A 13,810-nucleotide genomic window follows, 5' to 3' on the forward strand; every position below is an offset into this window, starting at 1 on the left:
AAAATGAACTTTCTGTAATAGTTCGCAAAACCCAGAAAGCGCATCAATGCCTTCTGATTCTCAGGAAGCTCCCACTCAAGTACAGCACGGACCTTCTCGGGATCCATGCGAAAACCAGAAGCAGAGAGGAGAAAACCCAGAAATTGAATCTCCGATACCATAAAAAGACATTTCTCCAGCTTGGCGTACAATTTATTTTCCCGCAGAATCTGCAGAACCTGAAAAAGATGATCCTGATGGGTCTGAACATCAGGGGAAAAAATCAAAATATCATCAAGATACACCAATACAAATTTCCCCATTAAATGATAGAAAATACTATTAACAAAATGCTGAAAGACGGCCGGAGCATTCATCAGGCCGAAAGGCATAACGAGATTCTCGAAATGCCCGTCAGGGGTATTAAAGGCCGTTTTCCATTCATCCCCCTCTCTGACCCTGACCAGGTTGTACGCGCCTCTCAAATCCAATTTGGAAAACACCTTGGCCCCAACAATTTGATTGAAGAGGTCCGGGATCAGAGGAAGGGGATAGGGATCGCGAATCGTGATACGGTTCAGCTCCCTAAAATCTAGGCAAGGTCTCAGAGAGCCATCTTTCTTTTTAACAAAAAAAAAACCCGCGGCCACAGGTGACTTTGAGGGACGAATATGCCCCTTTTCGAGACTCTCGGAGATGTAAGTTCGCATAGCGATTCTTTCCGGTTGTGAGAGATTGTAGAGGCGTGCTTTTGGCAGCTTGGCGCCGGGAATGAGGTTAATGGGACAGTCAAACTCCCGGTGAGGAGGTAGCTCCTGAACACCGCTCTCGGAAAACACGTCCGAGAAATCAGAGAGAAATGATGGCACCGTTTTAGTAGACACCTCTGCAAAAGTCGCTGTGAGACAATTCTCTCTACAAAAGTCACTCCACTCATTTATTTGCCTTCCTTGCCAATCAATAGTGGGGTTATGTCTAGTGAGCCAGGGTAACCCCAAAACTAGAGGAGACGGCAATCCGTTAAGGACAAAACAAGATATATCCTCCACATGAGTGTCACCTACAGCTAGCCGGATATTGTGAACAATGCCTTTCAGAGATCTCTGTGAGAGTGGAGCAGAGTCAATAGCAAAAACAGGTATATCTTTATCTAATGTGCAAACCTGAAAACCATGCATGGCTACAAATTGAGTGTCAATAAGATTGACGGCCGCTCCACTATCGACAAAAATCTCACAAGAAATGACTTTGCTCTCTAGCGCCACCCTGGCAGACAGGAGAAAACGGGAACTGCAGGTCAGAGGAAAAGCATCAAATCCTACATCAACTTTGCCCAAAGTAGCAGATGAAGCAGAACTTGATGATTTACCTTTTGAGATTTTTCTCTTATTATCGCTCTTAGTACGGTTCAAGAATCTCCTAGATGGACAAACATTTGCCAAATGACCTATGCCCCCACAACAAAAACAGACCATACTCTGAGGACTAAATCCTCTTTTATCAGGGGCAAGTCGAGCTAGCTGCATGGGCTCCTCCTCAGAAGGGAGCGAGACAGGATGAGGCCCCTGCACACTGAATGAGTCCGCACCACTTCCCCTAGACTGACAATGGCTGGACAGAGAGGTCTCGTTTCTTTCTCTTAGACGCCTGTCAAGGCGTACCGCCAATGACATGGCAGACTCTAAGGACGTTGGTCTCTCATGGAAAGCAAACACATCTTTTAATCTCTCCGAGAGACCATGACAGAACTGACTCCGGAGTGCAGCATTATTCCAACCCGAATCAGCTGCCCATCTCCGAAATTCAGAACAATAAAGCTCCGCAGACCGTTTGTTCTGGCATAAAACACGTAGGTTAGATTCGGCCAGAGCAACACGATCCGGGTCATCATAAATCTGCCCCAGGGCCACAAAAAATCCCTCCACGGATCGAAGGGAGGGATCCCCTGATGGCAGCGAAAAAGCCCAAGTCTGAGCATTACCCCTGAGCAGGGAGATGACAATCCTCACCCTCTGCTCTTGATTACCAGAAGAGTGAGGACACAAGCAAAAATGGAGTTTGCATGCCTCCCTGAAACGAACAAAATTCTCACTGCCCCCGGAGAACGTCTCCGGAAGTGAGACCTTTGGCTCGCAACAGACTCCATGAGCCGGAGCAGGGCCCAATGCTTGAAGCTGAGTCATAGATTGACGGAGATCCGCTACTTCCAAAGAAAGACCCTGCATGCGGTCAACCAGGCCAGAAAGCGGATCCATGTCAAAAAAGGACGGTTTTGGTGGATTATAATGTCACGGCTGTATGTGGGCAACAATAGTAATACACAGTACAGAGCTACTGACTGGACCCAGAACTAGGGAGGATAACGGGTGACCCCTGTCCGACCCTCAACGCTCTCCCTATTCTGCTAAAGCACATGCCCGGATCCAAATGGCGGAAAGAGGCATGCCCACGTGCCTAAGACTAATGACCACTGTAACCCCTACAATAGTGGAAGGGGCACGGCCACCAGTGCCCTACTCAGTATATGGAGGGAACCGTGGCCACCTCAGATCCAGTCAGGAAATAAACAGGAACACAACAATGTCTGCACACTTAGCTGACGGTGTTGCAGCCGCAGAGAAGACGGATCCAAGGACAGGCTGGCAATATCCGGAGTGCTAGCTGCAGCAGAACACAGGTCCAGTGAACTGATAGCTACAAGTGAAGAAACTAAAGCCAGAGCTACAACTGAAGAGAGAACTATAATCCACATCCTATCATAGGAGGAGGGGTGATATAAAGAGAGGAAAATCAAACACATGAAGGACAGCTGTGGTGAAAGAAACCAAAAGTAAACAGAGTAGTGAGAACTCCTCCCAGCTCTAGTAGTGACATCATCACAGGGGTGGAGAAACAGAGCTGTGAGAACGTCCCAATGCTCTGGTAGTGACACATATATAATAGTACATCACATAAGTAGTCAAAGGAAAAAGAAAACCTCCCCATCAATTATCCAGTATAGGGTCATGGAAAGATAGTGACTTACTCATTTGTGGCTGCGGTCACGGTGGCTGTTGGCGCACTGAACAGCAGGACCCAGTGTGGTGGTGTCCGCAAGGTTGATGACCGGCAGTTATGAGGCGGAAACCGCCACCTTATACAGGTTATGGGGCCAAATAGGGCGCATTTACCGGAGTCAGTGGACTTCCGGCCGTGCGCCTATTGATGACGCTCCTGCAGTGCGCCTATTGATGACGCTCCTGCAGTGTGTCAGAGGCCGCGGTCACGTGCACGGAGTATCCGGAAGTCACGTGACCGCGCCTGCGCCTCATACCCCTATCCCATGCGTTCCATGGGACTCAGGGTGGAACGCACGGCCGGCGCCCTACCCCAGCGTCATCCGGCCGCGCCTTATGGGATGCAAATGCATCACAGACGCGGTCACATGACCCAGGCACCGGCATCGGCCACACAGGCGCAATGGTATCCCTAATGTCCAGACTGGAGGGTATATCATAACACCCCTCTGTTCCCTAGTTATTAAATGGGATAGATAAAGTGTCCTGCCTCAGCCTCTCCTACGCTCGGCAGGATACTGTAATAATATACTTATAAATGGATTGCTTCCCTATTTTACCACATATGGGAAAATCACATCCATAACAAGTAGGCGGTGGAAAGAGGGTGCGATAAGAGGGAGAGACCACCTGCTCATCGGTCCGTTCCAGACCCCTATCCCCCCTAACCTCCTCCACCTCCTCGCAGGGATGTGACAGTGTATGCCCACCGTCCCGCGTTTAAGACCAAAAATAGAAAGGGATTTATAGTTGGGAAAGTGGTCACAAGGCCCTAACAAGAGACGGAGGTAGTCACAAGAAACAGCTGAAGTTCAAATGTTCATTTAGCCCATTGGGGACAACCGTATTCAGTGTGAATGTCCACCAACATTCCCTCTGTAGGATGGATTTATTCCAGTCTCCCCCACGGATGGGCTTAGGAACATGCTCGATCCCCATAAACCTGATGGACGTAACACGTCCTTCGTGGGCCGTCTGTACATGACGTGCAACGGGGGTATCCCTGCTGTTGCGAATATCCCCATGATGCTCCCCCATGCGTTTCCGTAGCTCCCTGAATGTTTTGCCTACGTAGCGCAGGCCACATACGCACGTAATCAAATAGATCACGCCTGTGCTGCGGCAATTCAGGAATCCTTTAATATGGTAGGTAGTATTCCTGGGTTCACCGACAAACGTCTTACCCTGTGTCAAGCTATCACAGAAGCTACATCGTCCGTATCTGTGACAGCCCGTCACCAAACCATCCAGCCACGTCCGTGGCTTAGCTGCAGAAGTAAAGTGGCTGTGCACCAGTCTGTCCCTCAAATTGTTGCCCCTCCTGAATGTCAGGGAGACCGAGGGATCCAAGACCTCAGCCAGGTCTGGGTCCATAAGCAAAGTGTCCCAGTGGCGCGTCAAAATCTTCCTCACCTGTGACGCAGCCGCGTCAAAGGTGCCTACCACCCGGACAGCACTCTGAGACTCACGTTCCCTGATATTTGTGGGATGAAGAAGTTCCGTTCGTTTGCGTGCCTTGGTTCTCTCATAGGCCAGTCTGAGCGTACTATCTGGGTATCCCCTCTCCTGAAATCTAGACCTAAGGTCACGTGCTTGATATTTAAAATCCTTGTCTTCGGAACAATTACGTTTAAGTCTCAGGTACTGTCCGGTGGGTATCCCTCTCTTAAGAGGGACAGGATGACAACTGTCCCACCTAAGAAGGGAGTTAGTGGAAGTTGGTTTTCTATAGATGGACGTATTCAAACCACCTTTGTCATCCCTGATGATGACCACATCCAAGAAAGGAAGACGGTCCCTCACGGTGAACCTAAGGCCAAAGTTATTCACGTTCAGTTCGGTGATCAGTTTGTTGAAATCGCTCTCTGGTCCGCTCCACAACAGAAATATATCGTCAATGTAGCGTGACCAGAGAGCGATATGATCCACGAACCAACGCGGCGGGTCCCCGAACACCACTGATTCCTCCCACCAGCCCAGGAGCAAATTGGCGTAAGATGGGGCACAGGAACTGCCCATCGCCGTGCCCCTGAGCTGGTGGTATATGCGACCGTCAAACATAAAAACATTGTTCGACAGCACAAACTCCAGCAGCTCCAGGGTGAAAGCGTTGTGTAGGGAAAATTGTTGCCCCCTAGTACTCAAAAAATGTCTGGAGGCCTCCAATCCCCGTTCATGTGGAATGGAGGAGTAGAGCGCCTCCACATCAATGGAGGCTAGAAACCAGTGCGGCTCTATGCAGATGTCCTCAATTTTGACTTGTCCTGTAACACCCTATATGATATCCAAAGGACGGGGTCCAAAATGCCCCGCAAGGGGTGGCCCAGACAGGAACTCTGATCCTAGTAAAAAAGCCCTGTTAAGGCCCTAATCAAATGATTGATGTAGGAAAGGAGTACACACTTTGGAACACAATGAAAAAATGATAAACACAAGAAAATGGGTATACCACCAACCAGACACAGAGAGTGGATCAGTGTGGGGGCATACTCAGGTGTCCCGACGCGTTTCTTCGGTTAAAGCCCCAGGAATCTTCAGGGGACACGGGGCTAGGTGTTTGCTGTAGTCAGTCTTTGACTAAGCCTATGAATAACGAAATACATATATAATAGTACATCACATAAGTAGTCAAAGGAAAAAGAAAACCTCCCCATCAATTATCCAGTATAGGGTCATGGAAAGATAGTGACTTACTCATTTGTGGCTGCGGTCACAGTGGCTGTTGGCGCACTGAACAGCAGGACCCAGTGTGGTGGTGTCCGCAAGGTTGATGACCGGCAGTTATGAGGCGGAAACCGCCACCTTATAAAGGTTATGGGGCCAAATAGGGCGCATTTACCGGAGTCAGTGGACTTCCGGCCGTGCGCCTATTGATGACGCTCCTGCAGTGCGCCTATTGATGACGCTCCTGCAGTGTGTCAGAGGCCGCGGTCAAGTGCACGGAGTATCCGGAAGTCACGTGACCGCGCCTGCGCCTCATACCCCTATCCCATGCGTTCCATGGAACTCAGGGTGGAACGCACGGCCGGCGCCCTACCCCAGCGTCATCCGGCCGCGCCTTATGGGATGCAAATGCATCACAGACGCGGTCACATGACCCAGGCACCGGCATCGGCCGCACAGGCGCAATGGTATCCCTAATGTCCAGACTGGAGGGTATATCATAACACCCCTCTGTTCCCTGGTTATTAAATGGGATAGATAAAGTGTCCTGCCTCAGCCTCTCCTACGCTCGGCAGGATACTGTAATAATATACTTATAAATGGATTGCTTCCCTATTTTACCACATATGGGAAAATCACATCCATAACAAGTAGGCGGTGGAAAGAGGGTGCGATAAGAGGGAGAGACCACCTGCTCATCGGTCCGTTCCAGACCCCTATCCCCCCTAACCTCCTTCACCTCCTCGCAGGGATGTGACAGTGTATGCCCACCGTCCCGCGTTTAAGACCAAAAATAGAAAGGGATTTATAGTTGGGAAAGTGGTCACAAGGCCCTAACAAGAGACGGAGGTAGTCACAAGAAACAGCTGAAGTTCAAATGTTCATTTAGCCCATTGGGGACAACCGTATTCAGTGTGAATGTCCACCAACATTCCCTCTGTAGGATGGATTTATTCCAGTCTCCCCCACGGATGGGCTTAGGAACATGCTCGATCCCCATAAACCTGATGGACGTAACACGTCCTTCGTGGGCCGTCTGTACATGACGTGCAACGGGGGTATCCCTGCTGTTGCGAATATCCCCATGATGCTCCCCCATGCGTTTCCGTAGCTCCCTGAATGTTTTGCCTACGTAGCGCAGGCCACATACGCACGTAATCAAATAGATCACGCCTGTGCTGCGGCAATTCAGGAATCCTTTAATATGGTAGGTAGTATTCCTGGGTTCAGGAAGTTTTATATTAGTCTACTGCCCCTTTAGTTTCTTTTTGGCATCTCTTGAGCAGTATATCAGGGTGGCTCTGACTGCCCCTCCTGAACGACCACTTATTGTGTATTTTGTATTTTTGGGATATGTCCGGGTTCTTGGCCACGGGCCTTGATAGGAACGTTTGGGTCTCTGAGGCCAGCTTGGTGTTCTCTGAACAACTTTTCATACAGAAAAAATATACCCCCACCCTTAATGGCGCCTTCTCGGAACTCACTAGGTTATATAAAGAACATATAAGTTCCTGGTGGGAGGTGCAGGGTTTGGAACATTATATCAAACAGGGGATCGTGCCCAGAGGGCTTCGTATCACCCTTTCCCCTGCACACCGCATCAGGAACCCAGAATTCCTGAAAAAGTGGGAAAAGGAGGCCACTGCTAGTTCCCTAAAATTTATGCAGTTATTGGTGGACGAAGAGAGGATTGTTCTGGAGCGGGCGGAGGCGAGTCTTAAAGAACAGATTGACAAAGAAATTTCAGTCGGAACCGGAATTCTCTGTTAAAGAAGCCCAGCTGCAGAACGCGGTGGAGCGGTACCAATTTCATTTAAAGGACCGCAAGCACAGGCAATTTAGCAGAGACTCCCAGGATTTCCGCGATAATAAAGCATATCAGTTCTTGACTAACCCGCCCACTTCACAGAACACAGACATATCCTCTACGGATACAGAATTCTCTGATACAGAGAAAGAGAGAAATCCTAAGAGCAAGGGACGCGGACGGGGTGCATATAGATCTAGGGGACGGGGTAATCGGTCGAGACAGTACCCACAGTATCCCTCTCAAACTCCACCTACAGCCGCACCGGGTCCTTCCTCTCCTTTTTTAGATCAAGGGACACATTACCCTCTCAGGAGCAGGAACACCGAAAAACAGACACGGTAGACCAACTCCTCTTAGACAAACGGATTATTAATCTCTCTGCCCGTATCCTATCACCAACTGAACTGAGTCTGCTGGGACGTGGACTTTCGTTCGTACCCACCAATAAATTTGACATCTTTCGGTGGACAAGAGACTTGAATCTCTTTGCCCGCAGACTGAGATGGCACAAGTTTCATAAACTTAGGGACAAGAGGGAAAGCCGTGAACTGGGTGTCCCCGTGGAAATTTTAAAAGACGTTCATCTATTATTTAACCTTGACCAGTCACCCCCCAATGCAGAAGGGTTGGGTCCATTCATATCCCTAAAAAATAGGAGTGTCAAGATGCCCCCGATAGGGGAAGTGTCCTGCGTAGACGTATTTCTACAACACACCATCTCAGAACTGGCCAATATACATCCAGTCCCACCTAGGTTCAACTGCAGCAAAAAAGAAAGGATGGCTATCAAAGACCTCGAAGAGGATAAAAATATTGTTATCAAACCGTCTGACAAGGGGGGCAACATTGTTTTAATGGATACATCGGCGTATCGTAACATGTGCCTATCCATCTTGTCAGACGGCACGGGGTAAGAGATCCTTCGGAGCAATCCTATTAGTAGTCTGCAGGGGACCCTGAGAGATATTTTAGTGAGGGCCAAGAACATCCACATTATTAGTGACGAAGAATATGATTTTCTATACCCACGTTACCCGATCATGGCTACTTTTTATTGCTTGCCAATCGTTTCAGGGATTGGTAGTATTTCACAGAACTGTGGTATCTATGTGGACAGGGTATTGCGTCCTTTTGTGGTGGCCCTGCCATCCTATGTGCGAGACACAGGCGATTTGTTGGGGAAAATTGAGGACATCTGCATAGAGCCGCACTGGTTTCTAGCCTCCATTGATGTGGAGGCGCTCTACTCCTCCATTCCACATGAACGGGGATTGGAGGCCTCCAGACATTTTTTGAGTACTAGGGGGCAACAATTTTCCCTACACAACGCTTTCACCCTGGAGCTGCTGGAGTTTGTGCTGTCGAACAATGTTTTTATGTTTGACGGTCGCATATACCACCAGCTCAGGGGCACGGCGATGGGCAGTTCCTGTGCCCCATCTTACGCCAATTTGCTCCTGGGCTGGTGGGAGGAATCAGTGGTGTTCGGGGACCCGCCGCGTTGGTTCGTGGATCATATCGCTCTCTGGTCACGCTACATTGACGATATATTTCTGTTGTGGAGCGGACCAGAGAGTGATTTCAACAAACTGATCACCGAACTGAACGTGAATAACTTTGGCCTTAGGTTCACCTCGGTCATCGTGAGGGACCGTCTTCCTTTCCTGGATGTGGTCATCATCAGGGATGACAAAGGTGGTTTGAATACGTCCATCTATAGAAAACCAACTTCCACTAACTCCCTTCTTAGGTGGGACAGTTGTCATCCTGTCCCTCTTAAGAGAGGGATACCCACCGGACAGTACCTGAGACTCAAACGTAATTGTTCCGAAGACAAGGATTTTAAATATCAAGCACGTGACCTTAGGTCTAGATTTCAGGAGAGGGGATACCCAGATAGTACGCTCAGACTGGCCTATGAGAGAACCAAGGCACACAAACGAACGGATATCAGGGAACGTGAGTCTCAGAGTGCTGTCCGGGTGGTAGGCACCTTTGACGCGGCTGCGTCACAGGTGAGGAAGATTTTGACGCGCCACTGGGACACTTTGCTTATGGACCCAGACCTGGCTGAGGTCTTGGATCCCTCGGTCTCCCTGACATTCAGGAGGGGCAACAATTTGAGGGACAGACTGGTGCACAGCCACTTTACTTCTGCAGCTAAGCCACGGACGTGGCTGGATGGTTTGGTGACGGGCTGTCACAGATGCGGACGATGTAGCTTCTGTGATAGCTTGACACAGGGTAAGACGTTTGTCGGTGAACCCAGGAATACTACCTACCATATTAAAGGATTCCTGAATTGCCGCAGCACAGGCGTGATCTATTTGATTACGTGCGTATGTGGCCTGCGCTACGTAGGCAAAACATTCAGGGAGCTACGGAAACGCATGGGGGAGCATCATGGGGATATTCGCAACAGCAGGGATACCCCCGTTGCACGTCATGTACAGACGGCCCACGAAGGACGTGTTACGTCCATCAGGTTTATGGGGATCGAGCATGTTCCTAAGCCCATCCGTGGGGGAGACTGGAATAAATCCATCCTACAGAGGGAATGTTGGTGGACATTCACACTGAATACGGTTGTCCCCAATGGGCTAAATGAACATTTGAACTTCAGCTGTTTCTTGTGACTACCTCCGTCTCTTGTTAGGGCCTTGTGACCACTTTCCCAACTATAAATCCCTTTCTATTTTTGGTCTTAAACGCGGGACGGTGGGCATACACTGTCACATCCCTGCGAGGAGGTGGAGGAGGTTAGGGGGGATAGGGGTCTGGAACGGACCGATGAGCAGGTGGTCTCTCCCTCTTATCGCACCCTCTTTCCACCGCCTACTTGTTATGGATGTGATTTTCCCATATGTGGTAAAATAGGGAAGCAATCCATTTATAAGTATATTATTACAGTATCCTGCCGAGCGTAGGAGAGGCTGAGGCAGGACACTTTATCTATCCCATTTAATAACCAGGGAACAGAGGGGTGTTATGATATACCCTCCAGTCTGGACATTAGGGATACCATTGCGCCTGTGCGGCCGATGCCGGTGCCTGGGTCATGTGACCGCGTCTGTGATGCATTTGCATCCCATAAGGCGCGGCCGGATGACGCTGGGGTAGGGCGCCGGCCGTGCGTTCCACCCTGAGTCCCATGGAATGCATGGGATAGGGGTATGAGGCGCAGGCGCGGTCACGTGACTTCCGGATACTCCGTGCACGTGACCGCGGCCTCTGACACACTGCAGGAGCGTCATCAATAGGCGCACTGCAGGAGCGTCATCAATAGGCGCACGGCCGGAAGTCCACTGACTCCGGTAAATGCGCCCTATTTGGCCCCATAACCTGTATAAGGTGGCGGTTTCCGCCTCATAACTGCCGGTCATCAACCTTGCGGACACCACCACACTGGGTCCTGCTGTTCAGTGCGCCAACAGCCACCGTGACCGCAGCCACAAATGAGTAAGTCACTATCTTTCCATGACCCTATACTGGATAATTGATGGGGAGGTTTTCTTTTTCCTTTGACTACTTATGTGATGTACTATTATATATGTATTTCGTTATTCATAGGCTTAGTCAAAGACTGACTACAGCAAACACCTAGCCCCGTGTCCCCTGAAGATTCCTGGGGCTTTAACCGAAGAAACGCGTCGGGACACCTGAGTATGCCCCCACACTGATCCACTCTCTGTGTCTGGTTGGTGGTATACCCATTTTCTTGTGTTTATCATTTTTTCATTGTGTTCCAAAGTGTGTACTCCTTTCCTACATCAATCATTTGATTAGGGCCTTAACAGGGCTTTTTACTAGGATCAGAGTTCCTGTCTGGGCCACCCCTTGCGGGGCATTTTGGACCCCGTCCTTTGGATATCATATAGGGTGTTACAGGACAAGTAGGGAGGTATTAGGGCCAGTGGATGGTACACATTACAGCCCTAGCCCCTATATTTACCTACCCTCTCCTTGACCTTCTCCCTTATGATATATATTTTTTGTATGTTGTGTCGTTTTTGCCCAACCTACCAAAAGGGCACGTCTTATTTGTTGTTTGTGTAGTAGGGGCCTTTTTATCTCCTATTTAAATTAAAGCGAAGTTTTATATTAGTCTACTGCCCCTTTGGCCACTCGATTACCTGCAGTTCCTGTGAACGCGCGCGCCTGTGTGCGCACGTTCACAGGAAATCTCGCGTCTCGCGAGATGACGCGCCGGAGCGTCCACCCGGAATAACAGGGCCGCCGCAAAGACGCAATCCTGCGTACGGCGGTCCTGTAGTGATTAAGCCACACCCAAAAGTGGGTGTGGTCATGGGGGCATGGCTTAAAGGGTTTCTGTCACCAGAATTAAAGGGAACCTGTCACCTCCAAAAACTGATACTTTTTCTTAATATGCAGATTAGACCTTTGTTGCACCCAAGTCCACTTATTTCAGCCCCTCCCTGGCTGCTTTGATTGACAGGACCAGGCAGTGGTAAAGCAGCGAGGAAGGCTCTTGTCACAGACAGAAGCGGAGTCTGGGTGCAACAAGAGAAATGGCGATGCCTTTACTGCACCAAAGGCCTAATTTGCCTATTTAGAAAAAGTATCATAACTCGGGAACAAAGCTTCAGATCAACCAAAGAAAAACAGCGAACAGCTTGATAGGGAAGTCACTGGTGACAGATTCCCTTTAATCCAATTTTAACCCGATCTGCACTCATTTACCATGAATGAGTGGAACTTCAGAACTTGAGATACGGTGACATACTGGGCTCGCCATGGGTAAACTAAGCAGAGGCTTCCGCCTAGCAGTGATGCCGGTGATGTCGACCGGCACTAATGGTCTTTAGCACTGCCCTAGCCTGTTTTTTACGGGCTAGGGCAGTCAGGACCGGTGCAAGGATTTTTGCCAACACAAGCGAAGCTACATTTTTGGCGCCCCTCCCCCAGAACTACTCCTAACACCAGCATCCCACCCGGACCCCACTCCAATCGCCTGAATGCCTGCCTTGCAAAACCCTGCAGTCCACCTACCACACCCACTTCCTGTGCATATAGGATGTCCTATAACCTCACATTGACCTCATGACATGTAGCATCCTGGCCACTAACTCATTTTGCTGGCTCTTAGATTCATAACAAATTTGTGAAGCTCTGCCTCGCCGTGCCCCAATACAAATATTGTCCCAGAGGGGAAGGGGGGGGACGACAGGCTGGACAGTGACTCACCATGCACCACGATGCAGCCACTGACCTACACGCGCCTCTGTTGCTCCTCAGTCTGCAGTGCAGTCCCCAGCCGAGCCTGAACAGAACTGAAGCAAAGTCATTTTTATCAGATCTGTGTCACCATATATTATATTCTGTGTTCCCCATACATTATACATCCTGTGCCCCCCGCCCCCATATAGTGCCAAATATATACAGGGCCCCCATATAGTACCTGTGTGGCTGCCCTCCTATATACAGCGCCCCCATATAGTGCCTGTGCCCCCATATAGTGCTCAATATATACAGTGCCGCTATATATACAGTGCCCCAGCCCCCATATAGTGCCCAAATATATACAGTGCCCCCATATATACTAGGGCTGCAGGTTTTGGGGAAAATGTGCAATTGCGATTAGGGAGGCAAATATTGCGATTTCGATATATGATTGTGATATAATAAACAAATGGTGAAATTCCCCAATTTCATGTCCACACCCCCCTCTTCACATCATCCATTTTCATGTCAATCCCCTAATGTCACATTTCTACCCCCTCCCATGTCACATCAGCCCCCCATGTCACATTTCTCCCCCTCCTTTTTACATAATCCCCTCTGTCACATTACCCATCTCCATGTCACATTTCTCCCCCCTCCATATCATATCACCCCCTCCTTGTCACATCATGATCACATCACCCCCTTTGTGTCACATTTCTTCCCCCCCCATGGCACATTTCACCCCCTCAATGTCACATTTCTCCCCCCTCCACCCATGTCACATTTCTCCCCCTCCTTTTTACATAATCCCCGTCACATGACCCCCTCCATGTCACATTTCTCCCCCCTCAATGTTACATTTCTCCCCACTCTATGTCACATCACCCCCCCTATGTCACATTTCTCCCCCTCCCCCACCTTTTACATAATCCTCTCTGTCACATCACCCCCCCCCTCATGTCCATTTCACCCCCCCATGTCACATTTCTCCCCGCACAGACTACAGACATTTGTCCAATAATCTTGTCCTCCTTCCCATCATGTCACCTCCCCCCCCCTCCATTAATACTGTGTTATGTAAAATCATTATGCGCTCACCTAACACGTACGGCAGTTG

This window comes from Bufo bufo, chromosome 1, assembly GCF_905171765.1.
Source record: "Bufo bufo chromosome 1, aBufBuf1.1, whole genome shotgun sequence".
NCBI lineage: Eukaryota > Metazoa > Chordata > Amphibia > Anura > Bufonidae > Bufo > Bufo bufo.